Source organism: Xiphophorus hellerii, chromosome 16, assembly GCF_003331165.1.
Source record: "Xiphophorus hellerii strain 12219 chromosome 16, Xiphophorus_hellerii-4.1, whole genome shotgun sequence".
Classification (NCBI taxonomy): Eukaryota; Metazoa; Chordata; class Actinopteri; order Cyprinodontiformes; family Poeciliidae; genus Xiphophorus; species Xiphophorus hellerii.
In genome coordinates, this window is record NC_045687.1 from 17,311,688 (window position 1) to 17,335,061 (window position 23,374).

The 23,374-nt window shown below is 36.5% G+C and overlaps 1 protein-coding gene across 3 annotated transcripts in view; it reads left to right on the top strand.

Annotated features, from left to right (window-relative positions):
* The window catches only part of grin2aa (glutamate receptor, ionotropic, N-methyl D-aspartate 2A, a), a 168,526-nt gene that overhangs the window by 72,198 nt on the left and 72,954 nt on the right, over positions 1-23,374 (top strand). The window lies entirely within an intron of this gene.

The window sequence follows — 23,374 nt, forward strand, 5'->3', positions numbered from 1 at the left end:
TGAATTATTGCGTGTGTGTACACGTGTACGTAGGTGTGTTGGTTCCCCCCATCTGCTCACAGATGTTGATGTGGCAAAAAAGTATACAGGCTTATGAACAAGCCTGTTGACTCCCAAATTTGACTCCCATAGACAGACAGACGCACACGCACCCCCACACGCAAACTGCTCTGTTCTTATCAACCAATCACATCAACCCCATCCGCTCGAATTAACTAGCTGCAAGAAGAGCTATAGCCTATGACAGCCGCAGCCCCCGGCAACCCACATATGTCCATGCCAGAAAGCGGAGGCTAGCGCTGCAAAGCTGTCTGTGTGTTGGCAGCATCTGTCCCTCTACTGAGCCGAGCAGGATCCATGATAATGGAATCTGACCACACTCATACCATGATGTAAATACAGAAAATAGCACGCTTAATGAAGATTTTTTTTCTTCTTTTTTTTTTTTGGTCGTGCTATGGCTGGAGTTTGCTCTGAAATGTTGTCAACGGACATCTGCCTCTAGTCAAATGGATATGTAATAATGTATTTGTAATATAGCATAATGAGCCTATGATTGAAAAGAACATTGCAGTGTTTTATGTGATCTCGTCAGTCAGTGCTGCAGAACACATGCCAGGCTGACAGGCAGGGGTATAATAGGATCAGAGATGAATAAGACTGTTACAACAAAATCCACTCATAAGGCACGCTGCCAAGATTTGAGAGTACTTTAACAGGCATTTTCCACAAGGTTTGTGGAATTTAGCTTTTTCATGAGGATTTCCATTGATCAATGCCTCCCAGGTTGGTGCAGCAGCAGAGGTTTGCTTTCCCTCAGGTTTAAGATTTCTTTTATTTTATTTGCCTCAGTTTTACCCATATGAGTTTACCTAAAGTACACTGGTACTTTTTTTTATTTTTATTATGTTTAACTTTTAAGACGTCTGCACAATCCTATTTCCTCCGCAATGGAACTAGGCAGTTGTGAGGTTCTCATTCTTGAATTTAAAATACCACAAATTTATGCAGTTTGACAAAAATGCTTACCATAATCTATTTTATTTAGAGCAAACATGCAGGAATTTTTCCTACGTCTTCTAAAATGATATTTTTAATTATGTGTTCCACATTTAATATTTTGAATTTCCTTAAAAGACTTAAACTAGAATACAGATATTCAGAGGTAGTTTTAAATTTCCTATTAATATTAGTAAGTTATTAGGTTATCTGCTTCCAGTTTAAGGTTTGTGAAGTCCACTGGTGGCCTTGGACTTGTATCAAAAAAATGCATCCCTTCATATTCAATTAGACGTCATATGCTGGCTTCAGCTGGTTGGCAGTCAACTATCCAATGTGCCAAGATTATTTATCCTTTTAGAAGAAACTCAATTCGCAAACATCAGTGCTTCTAATAAAACCATCCAAGGTGCATTTCAGCATAACAAGTCTAATGTGTGTTAAAGTCAACGACTGACATGTGCGAAATGAAGACATGAATAGCCGTTAACTTGTAGCCCATTCTTAGCTTGAAAGATGACTGTTTTAAGAGAGGGGAGCAGTTTTGTAACACTCAAGTGTATCGCTCAAACTGTCTGATATGTTCCCTAATTCAGTAAAAGGTGATGTTCTATGTTAAAAGTTGAGGTGTAGTTTTGTGTGACGTGGTTCTGTCATTGTGCCAATAGGTGGCAGCGGAGCAACACAGAGCAGGTAGAGAAAAAGAGAATATAACCACCATGCCATGTGAATGCGCCAAGGTTTTCTTTTGTGGTATAGCAGTTTTCATTTGGTTTCGACACGTTGACTGCTTTTGTTTTTAGTTGAGTGTAAATGTTTCCAAAAGATTACAAAACCGTAACTTTTTTTGAACATCTTTTGACACCTTTGTTCTAAAAACCTGCCTATTCCTAAATACCACTGAGCTCACAGTGAAATATTTGTGCTCCTTCAGGTTTATGAGGGAGAACTTTTGTGTTGTGTTTACCTCTGAAGTTTAAAGGTTTCATTCAGCAATCTACTCATGAGTTTAGTGAGTTGTACATTACTTAGTTTAAGTCAACAGTCAACTTTTCTTATAGTTGCTTACTTTCCTTTGCTGATCTGTTAATGCTTGATCTTTATTGCTCTTTTTCCTACTGAAGTTTTAGGCCTTGGTAATTGTGAACAAAGTCAGCTCTTCCAGCTGTTTTTAGGAAATCAGAAAGTTGAGTCCCATTCCAGGTCTCACATGTTGAAATTTCCTTAGGCAAGGTCAAACTTATTTACCTATACCACTATATGTACAGTATGTGTCAACATTGTTAATACAGTTAACAATGTTAATATACTGACGTTTCTTGTAAGAGTGTGTTGTGTTGGAATTTGAAAAGAAAATGTAAATTTAGACCTATATTTTAAGCAATTAATAACAGAAGACAAAATCTTAATCCGCTGAAACTTCTGTTAATTCAACTACATTTTCACTTAACTGCATAATAAAAATATAATTCAAACAAAGTTTCACAGACTTGATTTCAGCCGATCTCTTGTCACACAGTGACTATTCTCTTCTTGACAGACTGGGGAGCATCAGGTGCATGCAAAGATGTTGCCATGGATCTTCTTAGTTGTCAAAATACATCAGATTGACTTTTGTCCTTTTGTGACATGCAAGCTCCTTTATAGAGCTGTCACTTACTCCCAACTTAAAATAGGCAATCCAACATTCCCCATTGTTCCAGAGTAATGAATTCTAATCATTAAAAATATAAGTCATGAATAGCTCTTGTTTTATATAGTTATTTTTATTACAACATTAAATTGTGTGTATTAAATGTGGTACTGGTCACAGAGCAGTACTGTGTTGTGTCGTATTGTGTTGCATGAAATACAACACAATACAAACTGTGTTGTATTTCATGCAGCATCACTTTAGCATCCCACGCCTCGAGGCTGCATTACACGCACTCCTAGATTATCGCATTATATAAGACCCTAAGTGTACAAGTCCTGAAAGTATGTTAAAATTACACCTGAAGATAAAACTAAATGGAGAGTCATCAACAGCTTACCCAGAAGCATGCTCACACTAGGGTTCCTTCCTGCTCATTGTGTTGTCCTCTCATGGCATAAAATGCATGACGGTGTTTGTTATTGACCAGAAAAAGATGTGTAATCCACGCTACGGCTGTTGAGGTGGTTCCACAGTGAGTTGTGGTTGCTTGTTGAGTGAGTGTGATGTGTAAGTTAATTATTTGGACAACAAAGCCTGCCTTTTTTGTCTTTCATATCTCAGAGTGTCTGTTAATGTGGATCATAGTTTGCCCATGTTTGCGTGGGCAAGTGCTTTTCATTCAAACACTGAATTTTGGTCAGTATTGCGACGCGTTTTGCAAAAAAGTTTTTGTGTTGAGTTGGACAAAAAATAAAACTTATCACACATGCAATAAGCTAAAAAAACTTTTTTGGCTTGAACATTTTTCAAGCTAAAGTTGGTATTTAGGCTTTTCCTGATCGGAGATCCTCATGGTGTGACAATCTATAATAAAAATACAACAGTATGATAATATTCAAATACAAATACTAAAATAAAATGATAAATATGATGTAATTAACATATTTAAAGCTATTTTCAAAGTCACTTATCCATCATATACCTGTAGTGGTGCTACTGAAGGATTGAATATTTTCAACTTCTGGTTCAACTTGGCAGCTTTACAACAGGGTTTGTTTTGGTATTGAGCGAAATGTCTTTTTTTTCAAGTAACTAATTTGAATTTTAGCCAAATTTTTTGTGTTTAATTTTCTGTTATAATAATCACACGTCTATGGATATGTCCTTTTTAAGCTGACATTTTATATCCTACCTGTTGTTTGTGGCTGTACCTTTAACCAGATCTGTGGCTTCAACTGAAATGGATTACTCCTGCAATCAGTGGATTATTTTCAATTGGTTACCAACAGACAAGAAATTGGGAAGAGTGCGACTGGAGAGTATACGTTTTAAGCAATAACCCTGAAAATTTGTAACCTATGGCACAGGAAGGATGACAGTCATTACCCGACTGCTTAAGCAAAAGCAGATCACCAGAGAGGAAACGTCAGGTTCTGGTCAACAGCACCAATATTCTTCTATCCCAGGAAATAACCTCTTAAAGTAGTCATATTCACAACTAATGAGCTTTCAGTGATTTTAATGCAAGAAAGGATGTGTTTTATTTATTGCATCCATACCTTTTTTTTAACCTAGGTGTAGTATGATACTTAAACAAGCATTTTGCTTGAAGTGCACGGAGATAAGCAAATCAGTTACCTGGGGCAAATAGTGGACAGACAAACAAAGCCAACGTTGTAAACCAGACATTGTTCTTCTTAACTGTGTTGCTCACAGATGGAAAGTTTGTTGCTGTTGTGTAAAAACTTCAGCTTTTCAATGATTTATCAGGAGTCTTACATCTGCCAGATAATCACCATTCTGTATTGTTGGTTTGGTCTCCAAAATGTTTCTACACACTACTCCTCAAGTGTCTTTTTTGGGTGTGGAAACTTTAGAGGAACTGGGTGCTCTTTTGAGCATTAAAAGGCATATTTCAGTTTATTCAATTTTCTGCATTGAGATTATTTTTTCCAAACTAAGATCAGTGTGTGTTTGCGACATGGCACCTGTTTTCATAGTGTGGAGTGACTACAAAATAGAACTGGCAAGTGTAGCAGTTATTGTCACCCATTACCCTACTTGGCAATTGCAGTGTTGTGCAACTTCTCCCTTGACGATTACGAGTTCTGAGCTCGGATCAAACCAGTTGAAAGTGAACCCATTAGTGCTTATTCATTCCTCCATTCATATTTTTCTATAAAAATTAAATACATAAAACATGAGGGTCATGTTGTGCTTCACCGTTTAGCATACTGAATACCATTGTGCACTTACACTTTACCAGCCAATTTAAAATTGTTTAGTTCTGTCTTGTTCTCTTTGCTCACCTGTCTTGGTCTTTGGTTAAAGTCAATGCAATTCCTGCATCAGCTGTCCAAAAGCACAATTAATCTGTTTTTGACGGAAAGTTTCTCTCTCAACACTATGTTCTTAAGAGTGGGCCTTATTCTTTTTATGTTTTTTTTTCTTTACCAAGACAAGGCTGTTGGTCTGCTATAAAAAACAATCCTAAACTAAAGACCTCTATGCCAGTATTTCAGCTACGATGAATTAGGCTAAAGCCTCATTCCTTTGCCTGTCTCTTCTGTACCTGGGAACCTCACCCTGGATTTATTCCCTGTCTGCAACAGGCTCCGGTGCGGTAGTGACACTATCTTGTGCAACAACCGTCGTTTAATCATTGAGACATAAGATTTCATATTTCCAACAATCTTCTTTGGGAACTGTCACAGCTGGTTTGGTCAGAAAAAAAAGCAAAAGTGTGTGCTGAACAATTCACAGTTTCTAGAGTGTTTGCCCCCAAACAGAGTGCTGATTAATTTAAAGACAGAGAGTTGTGTTCATTTAAAGTTTATATAGTATACAAAAAAAAGCATTGTTAAGTTCAGTCAAATGGACTTAACAAATGTCCTGTATTTGGATGGCGCTTTATCAAGTCCAGAGGACCCGAAAGCGTTTCACACTATTTTCAGTCATTCAGCCACACAGTATTCTCCAGATGAGCGCATCCATAGTTTGTCCCGCCCACTTAATATTCCACCTTGAACATCTGTGTACAGTACATCTGCAACGGTTGGTGCTCATGAGACAAAAATTGTTGCCGTATCTGACAAAGGGAATGGACCAGGAAATTGAAATTAGCTGTACGGGTGGAAATTTTATTAATAATTTTATGTTGTCTATATAATTTCACATGTTTTAAGGTCAGTGAAAGGACAGAATTAGAGCATTTTTCCTGATTGGAAAGTTTTTTATTCCCTTTTTTTTGGATAAGTGTGGTAAAAGAAAAAAACACTGGAGAAATACATCCGTATTTACAGTCTTTATTGCCAATCATATGTATGATTGTTGTCTATCAGTCCTTCCATCTTTCCGTCCTATTCTGTCCTTTGGCTCTTCTTCCTGTCTTTCCATTCTTTTTCTTGAATTTATTTCTTTCCCTCCATGTGCTTTTGTTTCTTGTTTTGTTTTCATATCTTGTGTACTATCCTTATCCTAACCTTGAATAGTGCAATATATTTTCAAAATAATAATCTTGTTAACGTGGATCTTTGGAAATAAAGGCGTTTCACCCCGGTTGTAGAAGCACTGTAGTGTGGATCGAGGCCAATGAAGAATCAGGAAAACAACACAAGGGACCTGAAGTAGACCGGTATCACGAGATATGGAAGAAAATCTTGGAGGCAGAAAGACTTTTGTCAAAAACCTGATTTACTGCCATGGGGAGATGACTGTTTTCATAGAGGGCTCTTTTTCTCCAGTAGAAACAGAGAGTCTGACAAGACAAGGAGGAAGGAGAGTATGTGAGCAAAATAAAATAAGATTTATATCTGTGGTCCCAGAAAGGGAAATAAAGAAAAAGGAGAAGGGGATAGAGAAGTGTGACATGATGGAGGAATGGAGGGAGAGTCTCTGAGTAACTAGGTTTAGTGGAGCCAACTGAGATAAACTGCCTAAAGGCACTCTGACCTTGGTTATGAGGAGCAGATGCACACAGTTAACCCATGGAAAAGTCACACATTCACATAGTTTATATGTCTTTCCTTACATCATTCCTTCCATTAGTTTTTTTTCTCTGTTTCTGTCCCATCCTATCTCTGCTTCCCACCTTCCCTCTTTCATCACCCAAGAGCAGATGCAGTGGGGCATCAGGATTCAATAACGCAAACCTTTATCTCCTCCATCCGCAGTGTTCATGAGGACAGCCTCTTCTTTCTGCTCACCTCTGCACCTCCTCAGCCTGCTATCTTTCCTTCTCCCGCTCTAGGCTCCCTTAGCCCAATTAGCCTGTTGCAGCTAATGAAAGGATGACTGCGTGCGTGTGCGCGCGGGTGTGGGAGTATAAGAGTCTGTGTGCGTGTGTGTAACAAGCATGAAATAAGATTTGGCCATCCAGCCGATCAGCCCCAGTTGCGCCGTAGCCTCAGCGAAACATTTACAAAGAAGAGAGATGTAGAGCCACAAAAGAGGAGATGGGTGGTGATGGGCTCTTTGCTGTATTTTTATGGAAGCAATTCTGTTGTTGCTAGTTATGAGTATCTTCTCCATCATTTTAATACTACAAATTAATTTTGCTACATGACACTAATGTACCGAAGACGCACTGAATTTGATTGCTTTGTTGAAAATGTTTGAAAACTCAACGTTGAGTTTGAATTCGGTAGAGACAAAAATCATGAACCGGTTTAAGAGAATCAACGGTTATCATTATTAATGATACGCATGAGAAGGAGTTTAAAATGAATACAATTTCTTTTTAAACTTATCATATTATCATGAGGCTGATGTAGGTTGCCCTTCATAAGTCATTAGGTTGCGAGAAGAAAATGGCTACTTGGGTAAATTTGTCCATTGCTAATTCTGGAACAATTGAATGAATGGCAAGCATGGATAAATAGATTATTGTCACTTCCAAGTTAGGTAATAAATACTCTCTGAAAACTGTATCAAATGTTACTGAGCATAAACAATGTATATTTAAGCCCTAGTAGCCACACTGAGCAACCAGGATGGTATGGGTTAATATTTCCAAAGCATTTTTTTGGTTTCATCCAAGTTTTATATAATTCTACAATTCTCTTCCCTGCAAAATTTGCTGTGTTTCATAGATAAAATATTGCTTGCTTAGTTTAATGCTAAGTGAATACAAATAAACAATTTCACAGCACAACTATATTTAAAACATCAAACGATTTTGGATAAAAACCCAACAAGCTTTGTCAGAAATCTAGAACTGAGTAGTCATTTGGTCTTTTAAAAAGTTAATTCGAACCATATGGCCAAACCAAATCAGATATGATTTTCCAGACATACAATTTCATTCAGTGAATAAATGCACACCAATTACAGCTTAGAATTTCTTTGTTTTTTTTTTTTATTTCAAACAGAGATTTTGGATCTGCAATAAAAACAAACTTTTTTAATACATTTTTACTCGAGGTGCCAATATTTGTCACTGCTGTGTTTTGAGAAAAAAAAAAAAGGATCTTTCACCTTCCTGCCAGCTTACATGCATTTTTAGCTAGCAAGAGGAAACAAAAGGCTTTTATAATGGAAGAAAATGATTTTTTAAAAAAACAACATAAGTTTCAACAATGTTGTCTAAGAAAAGAAGATGATCTGCTGTTAGTGAGATGTTGAGATCTTGATGTATATGGCATGGCCATGAGCTGTGAGCTAACTCCCTATGGGTCAAGTGTCAGAAAGGGGGTTTGCTGAATGGCTATTATCCTTAGGACACACAGGCACACACACATGCCCGCACCCCCACAGGCATGGTGGCTGCTTGGTAATCAGCCTTCTCCAGTGCCATTGGAAAGAGTGAAATGTTGAAAAAGAACAGTCTGAAAGAACGGTGGAGAGGAATGTGCTCCACTGCATTTAATATGAGTTAAACACAAACTGAAATGCTCCTCTCTGGCCGAATTCCATTCAAGGGGGTATAAAACGCCTCTTGAAGCTCCTCCCACTCACAAAGCATTTAAAGCTTAATTTGTTAAAATAGTAGATTTTCTTTCCTAAATTTGAGCAAATTATTTGTTCACAAGTTGCGAGCCATTTCAGTAAAAACAAAGACTGAAATTGGTCCAGTGCATGTAATGGAGCTTTTTACTGTTCTTAAACTGTTCTGCATTTTTCACTTTATACTTAAATACTGCATAGTTTTTCAAAAAGTGCTCACAATAAATATTATACATGACAGTCTAACCAGCAGTGAGTTGAACTTATTATTATTATTTTTTCTTTGTAACTGACATTTTTTTGAGTGTGCAATGACAATAATTAGTAGCATTGCTTTATGGGTATTACAAAAAGACAAAAAAAAAAGAATGTTTAAGACTTTTAAATCAGCATTTTTAAATTTCAAATTCTCTTTTGTCTTGACCTCGCCATAAGCACTGCTAGTAAGATGGTTACTACTCAGAACTTCTTCAGAGAATCCCTCCAGAAAGAAATTGTTGTTGCACTTTTCTGCAGCTGAGCCAGCCTTGCAGGAAACCTGCTGGCTTTAACGTAGTTGTGGAATGTGAGCAGCTCTCTCTTTCTTTTTCTTTCTCTCTCTGCCCCCTTGAGTGAAGTGTTCAGAGTAATATTACTACGACCTAGCTGCAGCTGTGAGCTGTGATTAGATTACTTGTAATCAGGCTCAGGTTTCATAACATTTATCTAAATGTTATAAATCATGTTCACAGACTCAGATGTGAAAATAAAGCCTGATGCAAAGCTGGACTTGTATTTCCTGGGCCAGGGTGCAGAGGGAACTCTAAGTGCACGCATTGTTCCTGTTAGTAAGAACAGCACCTTGGGAAATTTTGCATTATTTTACAAGTTCAGATAACAGGAACATTATTGGTTCATCAGACACGTGTAAGTGTGGACTCCATGTGTTATATTGCAAGGCATATTTTCTTTTTGTGATAAATTATCACAAATTCCAATAAAACCTGGTATTGACTATATGATTTGTTATATAGCAAAGACTGGCTAGCTTGCTTTATTTGACTTTGGTTGTTTTTAAGGTGTTTTTCTGGATTGTAGGTACATTGAGTTCATTTTTAGCTGTTGACAATGTTTTCCCCCCATAAACATCCCACCTCATTAGTGTGTTGTTCTGCAGTTTGTTTGCATGAGTGTTTTTACAAAAAATAAATAAATAAATACATTTTTTTTGCTTCTTATCACCTCCCACAGAAAGCGTGTCATTCAGTCATAGCAAAATTCAGAGGAAGACAAAGGCTTAAAATACAACAGAACACATTTTGTATATCCCTGCTGTCGTACATGTCCCCTTCTCTTTCCCTGCGACTTTTCTGTTGTCTTTCCCAGAAGAAGACATGACTGATACAACAGGCAAAGACATTTGGTGCATGAAAGCGAGGGAAGAAGATGGAGAGGAGGAGGAAGAACTCATTAGTAGAAGAGTTTAAGTAAAATGATGAGAAGAAGCTAGAGGGAAGGACAGGAAGAGATAAGGCAGGATTTAAAGTGTGTGTGGGGGGGGGGGGGGGGGGGTAAGAGAGACAGAGGGGAAAAGTGAAGCATTTTGGAGAGGAGAGACATGTCACTTATGTTCTTCACTGGGAAGAGTCATGCAGACCTTAATCCTGGTTTATATTTAGAATCAGAGATATATACAGATGAAAACTCAACACTTCTGAAATCGCAAACCTTTCCTTTACTGAAGGAACTCTGTACCTTTAATGAGTTAAAGGTACAGAGTTACCATTAGCACCTTTAATGCTATACCTTCAAATCTGGGGTATCTGCAATACCCCACAATTGTTAATACTTGTTAATAGTTTGCCTTCTGTCACATACAGTTCTTCATGATTGTAGTTTTGTGCACACCATTGTTTTGTTCCAGTTTCAGACAGTGAAGTTAGACTTGATCTCTTATCTTTATGCCTAGAAACACATTAGCCATTGTCCTGGAATCAGATGCAGTAAAGCTGTGGGGCAGATCACATTTATAAAAGTCCAAAGATCTACTTAGTTTGCAATCTTTTTCTTTCAAAGTAACCCTGTATTTCTGGCACACATGCACAGAGACACATGTTTGTCCCTGGCGAGTCTGCTTCTTGAAACTTCTTGAAATGCCATGCAACTGTCATCCCATGGGACTTTGCAAGCAGAATGATGTGATTTCCTCCGCTTCTACCAAACACCCACACACGCAAACAGTTACGCACACAAGTAAACACAGAAATGGACAAATAAGATGAAAGCATCTTCATCATCCGTCATGATTTAAGGGTCTGTGTGCGTGTGTGCTCGTGCTTGCACACCAACAGACCTGCAGGCTGTCTCTGCGCTGTGGGAATCAGTCATAATTCTTCCTACTTAATTATGTTACAAAGCATGTTAACTGTGGAAGCGTGTGTGTGTCAGGCCATGTTTGCACGTGTTTTCATCCATCTATCTCGCTCTTCAGTCCCTCTGCACTCACCTCAAGGCTTTTATCAGTGTAAAATTCACAGGCACCACACTTGCTTTCTTGATAATAAAAAAAGAAGCCTTAAGCCAGCCATTTGACTTAAATGCTCTATCTGAAACACTTCTACATCCTCAGAAAACATGATCATGTCTGTGATGTACAGCAAGCACACCACTGCCACTGTGTGCCTTCGGGGCTTGTTTGTCAAATACAGATGTAACTCGACTAAAAATAATAATAATAAAAAAAGAATTACTTACACATGGTATTTCCTTTTGCAGTAGTTTTTTTTTTGTCTACCTTGGATTTATGTGGGGCGATAAACTTTATATTAGAGTGATTACGACTCGGCAGGTACGCTACCTGATTTGCTTCCTTTCACTCTGATTGAAGGGTTTGCACGTATTAGCATAAGTATGAACTTAAATGTTCATGGCAAAATCATTGCACTGCAGAGCTCTGAATGTTAATAAAAAGAGCACAACTGAAGCAGCTCTCCCCATCATCAAATGCCTAATTTTAATGAAGAAATAAAAATGGTAACATTTAGTTTTTTATATATATAAAAAAAACTGCTTAGTTTCTTATCCTTTGCATTACAGTAGCGCTGAGCCATTCTTTGATTTAACTGACCGTTAGTGCTTATGCAATAATAAGTCTATAGAGCAGGAAGATAACCAGTCAGGCTTTACATGTAAGCTATGTGAGAGGCTTCATCCAGCCTCTAAGATATCTTTGACTGGCCTGCATGAATAATTGGTAATGAAACATGTATAAAGTTTGGATTCTGCACTCAGTCTGCTTTTTAATTTGAAAAAAAAAGTGCATTTATTTTGAAGGGAAAGTCTGTAATTTCTGATATTCAGTACTTATTTGAGCACACTGATATTGTTGTGCGCAGTGTGTTATTGTAGGCAGTCTGTGGTCCAGTAGACACATAATAATTTGCACAAGCTAAAGATGTGTGCTCAGTTTGTTGAAAACAAAATCTTAGCGGGGACAACTTGAATTTTAACGATCACACTTAAGTTGCTGTCACGCTGCATTTATCTTGCATACTAAGTTTTGAATCTTATCTTCCATGTAAACTAGAAGAAATGAAGCGCATTTTGCTGACGTGTGTCTCTTTTCTTGTTCTCCCATTCTGGATGGAGCAGGTACATTTAGCTCAAGGGTGGATGCATTCCTTTTGCCCTTTTCTTTTTTATTTATGGTTTCATGTTTAGGGAACAGCTGACCATTTGGAAATAGAATTGCAAATCTATGAGTTCTCCCAGATAATGGTCAAATAATTTTTTGTTGATTTTATCAGAGAGAAACTCTGTTTTGCATTCAGTTTCAAGCATCTGGCACATTGAGGTGAGTGAATCTTGATCAGTGCAAAACTATCACTGCAGCAAGCAATTTGATAAAATGAAACTCTTTTGGGTCTATTGGTAAGGACGGAATTATTTAATAAATGTATTTTTTTGCGGTACTGTCAAGCTGAACACTTGAGCAGTTTTTGTTTTTTTAAATATGTAGTTGTTTGGGAGGAGCTAAGGATTAGAGTGATGGAAAGGATGCTGTTCAGCTTTAAAGAGTTGGAGAGCATCATCAAAATATCTGTAGAAATGCAAAAAAAGAGGGTTGAGAATTAAGAGAAGGGTTTGATTGCTAAAATGAAAACAAAGATATTACCATATATATTGATTAATATATATCCTTAGCACCATACATGAAATAATACAGCTATTACATATTTAGGATAGTTTTTGATAATACATAAATTCTTATATTTTACCCCCAAATAAATACTATTGCTTCTATGAATTAAAAAAAAAAAATGTTTTGTTGTTTTAAGTGTCTGATTACACCATTTTATCGCAGAGATGCCTCTGTGGAAAGATTTGCTGTCTTTATTCTTACCCTCACTCTGCTTTCCTTAAGATATGTATCCATGTGGATTTGCTGTCGGGTATCTTTATGTCTGACTGGAAAGCATCCTAGTGAAAGTTAGGGGAAAGTTGTAATGTTTACAGACATGACTGTCAACTCAAATTTTTGGCGCAACCCAAGTTCTCCTGCAGAAACTCCACAAAGTAACAGTGATGCATTTGTTCTTGTGTGACTTGCAGAGGGTGCATAGACATCTGTCACAGTTAAGTCTAATGAAAGTGTAAGCATCCTGCAAGTCCAGAATAATTGAGCAAAACACATAATTTATTTATATGTGAATTTATGTTTGTTTGCTTTTGAATCCTAAATCACCCAAAATGCTACTGTGTGCAATAACTAATATTCATAGTTATTGATAACTCTTGATGTCAAGCTTTGCAGATGGTTCATGTTTAATAGGCACTTACAGTAGAATACAAAAAGTTAAATTTGATCTCAGATTGACAGCTGAGCACCTACGGAGATGACTGTCAAGAAATATTGTTCTTTTATGCAATAAGCATTCTCTTTACATGTGCTAGTGTATGTATAGTATGTATGTAAGCACTTCTTATTGTAAATTTTACACTCTTGTTTTGTACTTAATTTTTTACTATATATTTCAATTTTGTGTGTTTTGAGTGTCATGAAAGGCGCCTCTAAGTAAATTTATTATTATTATAAAAAATTATTATTGTTATTATTATTATTGCTCTTCCAGCTAATGCAACATCATATTTCAGCTTGGAGTACTTTTTTTTAGGTAGTGCAAATATGTGGGTTTATTATAAAATGTTTGATATTTTCTTAAAGCCATTTTTTTAAAAGGTGCTTTTAGTCTGACTGACAAGCCTCATCAGAAAATATATTCTAACTCTTTGAGAATGACGATATTCGCTGTATAGCACTAGTGCCTGTTCAAGCATCTAGCAGTTAGTTTTGCCTAATTATGTCATATTTGCTCATTTTTATACTGCATTCCTGAATTGATTTCTAGGTTCAAGTAAATAATTACTACTTACTATAAATCCAGCAAAAATGGGGAAAAAAAAGAATAAATATAGATAAACACAAGCAGTAAGGCATTAAAGCTGGCAATTGTCGGACACTATGATAAAAGTTTAGATGGTTGAAAAAGATATTTTGCTAATTACATTTTAATAGGAAATGACTTACAGTTGATTGCAGATGAGCAAGTCAAACTCTGAAGTTTCTATCCAGTGTGTTTTTTTTTTCATTATTACAAATCAGCTGCACAAGTATGTCTGCGTCCTTTTCTGGAAAAGTTCCCTTCTGCGCCTGCCTGCAGACAAAGGGAGAGAGGAGACAGCCACCATATATGGTCTATAGCTACAGTTTGAAGCTACTTCCAAACACACGCTCGTATATTGTCCAGGGTGATTCTTCGTATCCCTCTATAATGATATTGAGCTGTTGCCCAAATACTTATCGATTGCCACTGAGCCCAGAGTTAACCTGACAGAACCCTCTCTCTCTCTCTTTCTAACACACACAACACACACACGCCCGCACACACACAAAAGCACTTCCACAGAGTGCTGTGTGCAGACCTCACTGCAGTAAAGAAACGGTGGAAAGTACTGCAGAATGCTGTGGGGTAATGAAGAATAAGATGCATATGTACAAAGATCCTAAGCAATAGTTCAATTTAATTAGGATGTCAATGATTGCATTTAGAGTTTGCTGCTAATTTTTTCTTTTTTTACCTGGAATTAAAGAAAGTCCCATAAAAGCTGCAACCAAAATGGATTTTTTTTACTCTTTCTGCAAGACATCTCTCCAGAAACTGATATGCAAGATTTCTAAAAATAAAAATCACTGCCATAGATAATTATTTTGGGTAGTTTTATTGCCTACAATTGGATAGATGGTTATTTACTAAACTAACCCACTAAAGGCAGAAGTTATAGAGTGTGTCTTCTGAATGTGCCACTGTAAGTTGCGGTGTTGGTTGTGGAAGTGAAACCGTAGTAAAGCACATTGGCTTCTTGAGAATGAGGTAATGCTTATTGCCAACACAGATTTGTGGGAATCCTCCGGTCCCCCATTTCTTCCTTCTGCACTCAAACATACGCTATTTTAAAAAATATATATATATATATATATATATTTTTCACAGTTACAGTCATCGCCGTGCCCATGCAAAGCAGCTTAATAGCAGAGTGATGAGGGTAAATTGGCTTATGGGGTGGAGGGAGGGAGAAAAGACATAATGGTGTCAATCTGGCTGCTCTGTACACAGTCATGTGCAGAAATTCAAACACTTGAAGATGCAGACTGGAAGAACCTCCTTCTCTTTCTTTTCCCTTTTACAACCCAGAAAGATGAATGAAATAATGTAGTGGGAGGGATGCCTTATAAATAGGAAGACAGAAAGAAACCGAGAACACATCATATCACTCCCTTATTCCTTCTTCTCCCGTTTCTGAATCTACTTAACAGAAAACAGCAATTAATATCTCACTCTTCTGTAAACCTAGACTCTCCTCGGTGGTTTGCACTTGCTTGTACCAGCAGCGCTGTTGTACAGGCATCAGCCTATCACTCATCGATTCTTGGCAAGCTGTTACGGGTATTGGCAACTCTTAAGTCGTGCTCTCTCCCTGCACACCTTCTCTCATTGCTGTGGAGCTGTGTTTTGGGTATCACTTATTTGATGGGCCTCTGCCGGAGCTTCAGAAATAGGATCTAGTGCTTTCTCAGCAGTTCTGTAGCCAAAAAGGAAAAAAAAAAGAAAAAGAAGACTAAAGAAGGAATGTAAGGATGCTGTTCTTTTACAGAAGCAATGCAGTTTGCTCATTATTTATCGAAGAATTTGTTTGTGTAGTTGATATTTTATTGGTTTATTACATTAATTTTAAAACAAAAATTGCCGAACTTTGGTCAGCAGCTTATGTCTTTGTGCATCTGTGAGTTAAACTTGCTTCAGCAAGTAAAAGTAGGGAATATTTCATTAATACCTGAAAGATACTTTTGACCCACACCCAACCGTGTTTGTTGAGCTTAAACAAAATTGTTTAAATACTACATATTAATAAAATAAAATGTTTTAATTTGAAAATGTCTTAAAAAGTATTCTCTGTTTTTCATACCACAAAATATTTTGTTACATAAGTTGAAAACAGACTAGATTGTTATATTGTATAGTATATTGCACAGAATGCAGACATACAGTAACTTATATAGACAGATTATGTTTTGTAAAGACATTAACCAGTCAACTGGGGATTTATTTTTATTTTTTATTTTTGTATATTGTCAACAACAAAACTGCAGAGTATATTGACAGAAGAGCAAGCAATATATACTTTAATAAACAGAAAAATATTTGAAATTATAGACTTCAACAATCATCTTTGACTACTTATTGGGATACAGTTTTGCAAACTGACCATATCCATATTTATATATTTGAAAACCAAGCAAACTGGGCAGATTTGCAGAAAAGGAGTAATATTCAGAAGAGTAATAAAATATATGAGAATTACTGGTGAAGTAAGAAGCATAGGGAGAAAATAGATTGAAGGGTTAGCGAGACAACAAGTTGACAAGAGAGAATGAAGCTCACTAATGGCTGTTTTTATCCCTTGAATGCAAGGTGTGATGGAGTGTGATCCTCTAATTGGATTCAGGAGCGATAGATAGAGATCAGCAATCTCTCTTTGGGAGCAGTCCAATCCGCATTTGGGTCCTGTGTGGTGCTTGTCAGACAAAACCCCGGTTCTTCCCTTCAGCTGGGAATTCTCCAGCCCTCTGCCTAAATACACAAAGGAGATACTAGCAATACTCAAACGATGTAAATGTCCAGCTTCATTGCTCCTTTTAACTTTAAAATAAATTTGATTAGAAAAACAACAGAATTACACTAATAGTGCTTACCACTATTTATGGATTTGGTAGCAAATTTACCATTTGATTCCTAATTCCTTCTTTCTTGTGTTTTGATTTAATGAAATAAATTCAGCACCATCCTATTACAATGAAATACATTTTTGGCAGTGGTCTCCAGTTCTGCTCATAGGGTCCCACATTTGGGACCCTAATTAATTAATTAAAAATTAATTAAATACATTCTTAAAGTACCACCTAGGTTTTTTTGAGCCAGTTTTGAATCAAGTGTGCTGAAACTGGGAATCACCCAGAATAAGAAAACATTGGTCAACTTTGTTTTTCAAAAGCTTAAATATTCTTTATATATAACAATTTTTGGACTGTGTACAAACCCTGTCAGCCATGTACATCTTTATCTGGACTTTGACTAGGACATTTTGCCTCATACTTTGACCTAAGTCATTCTGTTCTGCTCAAGCTTATATCAGTCTTTTGCCACTTTGAACAGAGTTTCTTTAAGAAATGCTCTGTATTTTGCTCCAACCATCTCCAATGAGTCAAAAGCATTCCTGTAGTACTATGCTGCCACCACCATGTTTCAACCTAAATGTAGGTTAGCTTTGGTATGGGGATGAATTGCTTTTGCTCTTCCGGATATTCACATTTTAGCACCTGTGCTAAGGATCTGTTCAGCTCTTCCAGAGTTACCATGAACTTATTTTATTTGAAGAGCAGTACATTATGAAATGACAGATTTTCTTCCATAAATAATTATTCATGGGCTCTGCTTCACTGTTGTTTGGTGATAGAAAAGCTGCTGGCAGTTTTCAGTTTTTACGAACTTTCATAAAAGTTTAGATTTGTTTTTCATTAGTAATAACTGGAGCATTGATTAGTTTTTTATTCTTGTATTGTATGATCATGTTACTTGATTATGACATTTTATAAAATGTAATGTTTGTTGCTTGATGTTTTAATCTTGTTTGTTAATTGTCATGTTTGGACTGCTTTTTTGCTGAAAGATGCGACACAAACAAACCTGACTTGAGGTTTGCACTGGCAGCCAGAACTAGAACTAAATTTAATGAATTTCTAGTTGAGACTAACTGATCTCTTAGAGATATAAAGAGATGGTAAAGCGCAGACTTAAGCATTGAGAGCTTTGCTCCATGCACAATTATTACAGCATGTATTCTTCATGGATATGAGCTCCTGAGTTAGTATAAGACTTGAGTCTTCTTGCAAAATTGAATGTTTGTGAAAAACAGATGTGTGAATGAAACTGTCAGATTGACTTATTAGCAGTTAGCAGCATAAAAACAACAAAATGCAGTTGAAAGGAGCAGCTCATATGTCATTAGCAGACAGGTGGAGGTGTCAGAACAAAAATGGAGATGCAAAAGTGCATAAAAGTCTAAGAAAGGGAGGAAAATTGGAGCAAGCTAAAGTGAGACGAGCTGAATCGAACGAGAGCGTAAACATGCGATGAAAAACAATGTATTCTTTGTTGAAAATAGGGGAGAATAAAAGAGAAGGTATTCAGAGAGAAGCAGAGAAAATGGGAGGAAAATGGTGCTAAGTAGTATATCCTGCCACTTTTCATAAGACTGTTCTGGGAAGGGGAGAAAAAGGAACAGGATTAAGAGAAACAAAAGGGTCAAACACACATTGTCAGGAATTAGTTATGTGCTCTCAAAGCAAGTTGAAAAATGCATGTATGATAAATGATTGGTTTGCACCCTCAGGTTTTTAGGTTTTGTAGATTGTGATTTCATAAAAGACGATCTACAATAAAGTTCTAGTGCTTGGCCAGCAACAAAGATCAAGTTACAAAAAAAAAATGTCTCTGAAATGACCCTCTTTAGCTTGTTGAGCAAACGGCGCCGATGGATGCTAAGACAGCAACATGCAACAAGCTGCGTGCAAAAACTCATGTTTCACTGTCGCCTGGTGAATTCTCCGAGCATTTCAATACAGCCACCACTATATTAAGATGTAGCACCAGTCGTTACAGCTCTTCCTCTGGGGCACTTTAGAAGTTGCCCGAACTGCCAGTCTGTCACTTCAGGGTGTTAAAATACCAGCCTTGGAGCAGATCAATACTGTCTGCTATGCTGCCACCCCTCAACCAACCTACTGTCCTTCTAATGTCTCCATTTCCACACTCACTTGCCGAAACAGAAATTGTGAATGCTGCATCAGCGCATCACAACTTGAAACCGGGGCAATTAAGGAGCACTCATTTAATCACACTGCCGGTAAAAAAAAAGGAACTGAATATATCAATGTTTCTTCTCAGTAAAAAATTTTCTGTTGACATGAAAGACACACCAGATGCCTGTAACAGCCCGAGCAGTCCACACATACAAAGAAATAATAATAGAAAAAATAGTCCATAAGTTATGTGCAATAAAAGAACTCTGCAAAAAGAGAAAGCCAAGACACCAGCTGAAATATCTCAGTGTTTAGAAAACATTAGTGCTATATGTCCATATAATTTACAGATAGTTTATTGTTATTACTACCAATGTGTATTGTCAAAATGTGTGGACAAACTGTATTTTATTTTTGATAGATATCAATCCTCCTTGTTAAAACTTGAAGGCAAATAAATTTAATTTTAAATGATTTAATCTTTAACCTAATAAATGCTAAGGGAGATTATTAAATGTCCCCATGATGAACCTAACCAATGGTTTTGTTTTCATGGCCATTAAGATCTTAATGTGGCTTGGATGATATACGTGATGCTTCTTTTTATGGTCTTAATGTGCCCGTAGTGACAAACCTAACACCTAATATAAAAGAAATGGTTTGTTTTTAATTAGAAAACTTCATAAAAAGGGAGGAAAATATCAAGGAACAATTGAGCAGTTCCACTGATGAGATTAAACAATGCACCCCGAAAAGTTGAATGTACAGGAAAGCTGTGTAAAATTTGATTCTATTAGCCACTAAGATGTGTGGCTGTGTGTGCAGTGCTGAGGGACATCGAATAATATCCAGCAGACCATGACATTAACTAATTAAACAAGCCGGTGCTGAATGTGGTTATAAATTGCTCAGGTCAAATGGTTGTAAGCCACTTCATTCTGGGACATGCTTCGCTTGCAGAATTCGACTTTTGTATTGTTGATATCAGAAAATTAAATAAGAGTGTTTTATTTTTTTCAAATTGTGATTTCTGACAGCCCTCTAATTTACTGGTTTAGGAATCAGGCAAATGGTATGATTATGGTCATTCCCAAAGCAATCAACAAGTTAGCATCCACTGTGTGTTAACCAATAACACAGCTCCATCTCTATTGAATACAAATCATCAAAAATATACAGACTTGTGGCACAACAGATCATATATTTCAATACTTAAATTCTTCTGAAAAGTAGAATTGTACAAAAAAAGCAATAAAAAATATAATTTATTCAAAATAATATGTCTGTTACAGCCTACCTAATCTCAATAATTGTCCAAGAGAACCATTCAAACTGAGGGAGTGGTATATTTAGTGGCAAAAATATACACATTTCTGAATAATGTGTATTTGTTCCTACACATCATCACTTCTCCCACATAAAGACAAATCCCTTAATAAAAAAATCCTGTTTCTGTTTCACTTACCTTTTGACTTCACTTTTTTCTGTACTTGCATGCAAATGAGCGAATGAACATTTTTTCCATCATGTCAGATTAATTTTAAAAAATTCTATTAATATAAATCAACATTTTAAAAAAAATCAAAATTCTTAAATTTATCAAAAAGGGCTGTACACACATAAAATATGTAAACACATACTCAGACATGCATGGGATTTTGACTCCATTATTCATAGAAAAATATCTCATCTGACTAAAGGAGTTGGATAAGTTTGTTTGACTTTTATGTGTTTACATAAGAGCACAGCACCTCAAAGCTAATATCTCAGGAAGCAACATCCACAATATTAACTATTAATATAGTCCCTGTGCACCTTGAAGCATGTGAAAGCTTTATACCTCAGCAAGCTGAGACTGCCAGTTGTTGTGTAGGTAACATGGGTTTGACCTTTTTCTTTCTGTAACCTTGACAATCTCCCCCTTTTAAAGGCCTTACATTAGGTTTAACTTTGAATATACCTCCTGGCTATTTCCATACCTAGTGTCAAGGTTTTCCTGCAGCGGACGCAAATCACCTGCCTGAAAACCCCGTCTAAACTGAGGTCCACAGTTCAAAGTTTTCTAACGTTTTTCTTTTCCCTTTGCAGTCAATGAAAAAGATTTAATCTTGCTATTACATATGAAAAGCCAAATCAGATCCAGTTCCTTGACATTTCCCCTCAGTGTTTGCATATGCTGTATTCCCTATGGCATGAAGAATCGCTTTTTTTAAAGTATATTGTGACACGTTAAGTCAAACTGGTGACTGATGATCAAAATAAACAAAAGTTAGAATTAATATTTTTGTATCCATATTGTTCAGCTCTTTTTTTATGTTAATTAGATTGCTGGCTATGTATATTTTTTTAAGTTAACCATCTCATTTATATTAAAAAAAACGTGTAAAGAAGGTTCAAACAAAAACAAAGCAAAACTGTGTACTTATAAAACTTAATGAATCCTTTAAAACTTTTCACATTTATATTTATGGTAAAAAGAGATTTGTTTTTTTGTCATTTCAAAATTACAGTGGACCTTTGGTATTCATGGTTAGGGACCACAGTTTTCTACCAGTGGATAAAATCTGTGAATACTTGAAACCCTTCTAAAAGTGTTCACAACTCCCTATTTTATTAACTCAAACCCCCAAAATACCTTAATATGCATTATTAACAACAGTAAAAATGTCTTAGCAGTACCACAGAAGCTAACATCGATGGTTTTCCTTATTTCTGCTTTTGGGAGTACAGCCAATCAACGTCAATAAAATGTATGCAAATGCCAGCCAAAAGCATGTCAAGTGGCATTGTGTTGAATTATTGAGCTTCCCGAGCTGCTTCTTGTTTTAAATATTTTAATATGAACAATAAAAAATATTGGCAAGTTGGCAAGAATTATTTATAAGTAATTTGTGGTTACATTCCACAGAAAAATCTGTAAATAGGCAGGGTTCCACTGTATGCACTATTTTGTGTTGTTCTATCTCAGAAAATCCCAGAAAATACAATGAAGATTGTGGTTGTAACATAATGTGGAAAACATTCAAGAGGCTTTGGATATTTTTGCAAGGAACTTTACAGAATCATGCAGTTAAACCTTCTTCTGTGAATTGGTTACTAAAGACTTAGTAATCACATGCCTTGAGAGACATAGTCTGATTTTAGAGTCAAATTGACCAGGAGGTGTTAAACAGTACAGGAGCTTAAAAGGCAGCAATTAGCACCTTAGATTTGCAAAAGTAAAAAAAAAAACAAAGGGAAATACACAGTATGCCACAATATATTGCATATGAGGGTGCATTAATGCAGACCAGTCAGGAATAGCACATCGGTTATAATGTCGTGTTTGATTATAGTGTATGCCTTACAATGTATTCGAATTACTTTAGTTTTAAACCTAATCTACATTAAAGGTAAAATCGGGTGTGTGAGAAAGAACACAATAGATCACTGTAGTAACTGTTTCACGTGAAAAGAGTAAAAGAACGTAGAGATGCAAACAGCTTAAATTAATTCTTATCAGATGTTTTCATCACTCCACCTGAGTTTGAAAGCAGGTGTTCCAGGGGAGGAAATTAGTTTTCGGAGGATGGGATGAAATTAATAGGTGTTAGAGCACAGCAAGATGCAACTTTACCTCATTTGAAGAGGAATATTTTGCTAGTCAGATGATAAAGTCATGAAATGGGGGAAATGAAAGTGAAGGGATAAAAGGAAAGATGAAGAGAGAAGTATTTCCCCCTCAGGCTGATTTAGCTATAAATATGTGACTCATAATGATTTGCAAATTAGGGCAACTGTTTTTTCCCACCACTGTACTCTCTCTCTCTCTCTCTTTCTTCCTTTCTGGTGCCTTTTCTTCCACTCTCTCTTGCTCTGTGATTATCCATAAACTCTATCCTTCCCTATAAATTTCTGGGTGAAAATGTGCATGTTTATCTGCATGTGCATGAACTCTTGTTCGTTAATTAGACTCCAGTCTGCAGGGGACCGACGAGAGGAGAAAAGCACCCTAGACAGACACTACTCTCGTCTTCTATCTGGCCTCGCCAATCGCTTGCAGATCTTATCACCGACATCAATAAAATGCTCGGGGCAACGTACAAAGGTATGAAGGGAAGGAAAGAGAATACAGATGATAAGAAAGGAAGGATAAAAAAAAGACAAACAATGAAGTGAGGAACAGAGAGAGGATGAATGAGAGAGAGGGTTTTTGCAGGACTAAAATAGACCAAGTCAAATGAGAAAACTAACAAACCGTATCGAGCACTGAGAGGGGTGTGCAATGGTGTGTGTTGGTGTAATTCACTGCTGGCCTTATAAGTTGACGTGCAGAGCCTATTTTTATATATATATATATAAATATACTGTATGTACCTCTTGAACTTTTTTACATTTTGTTATGCCACAATCATAAGGTT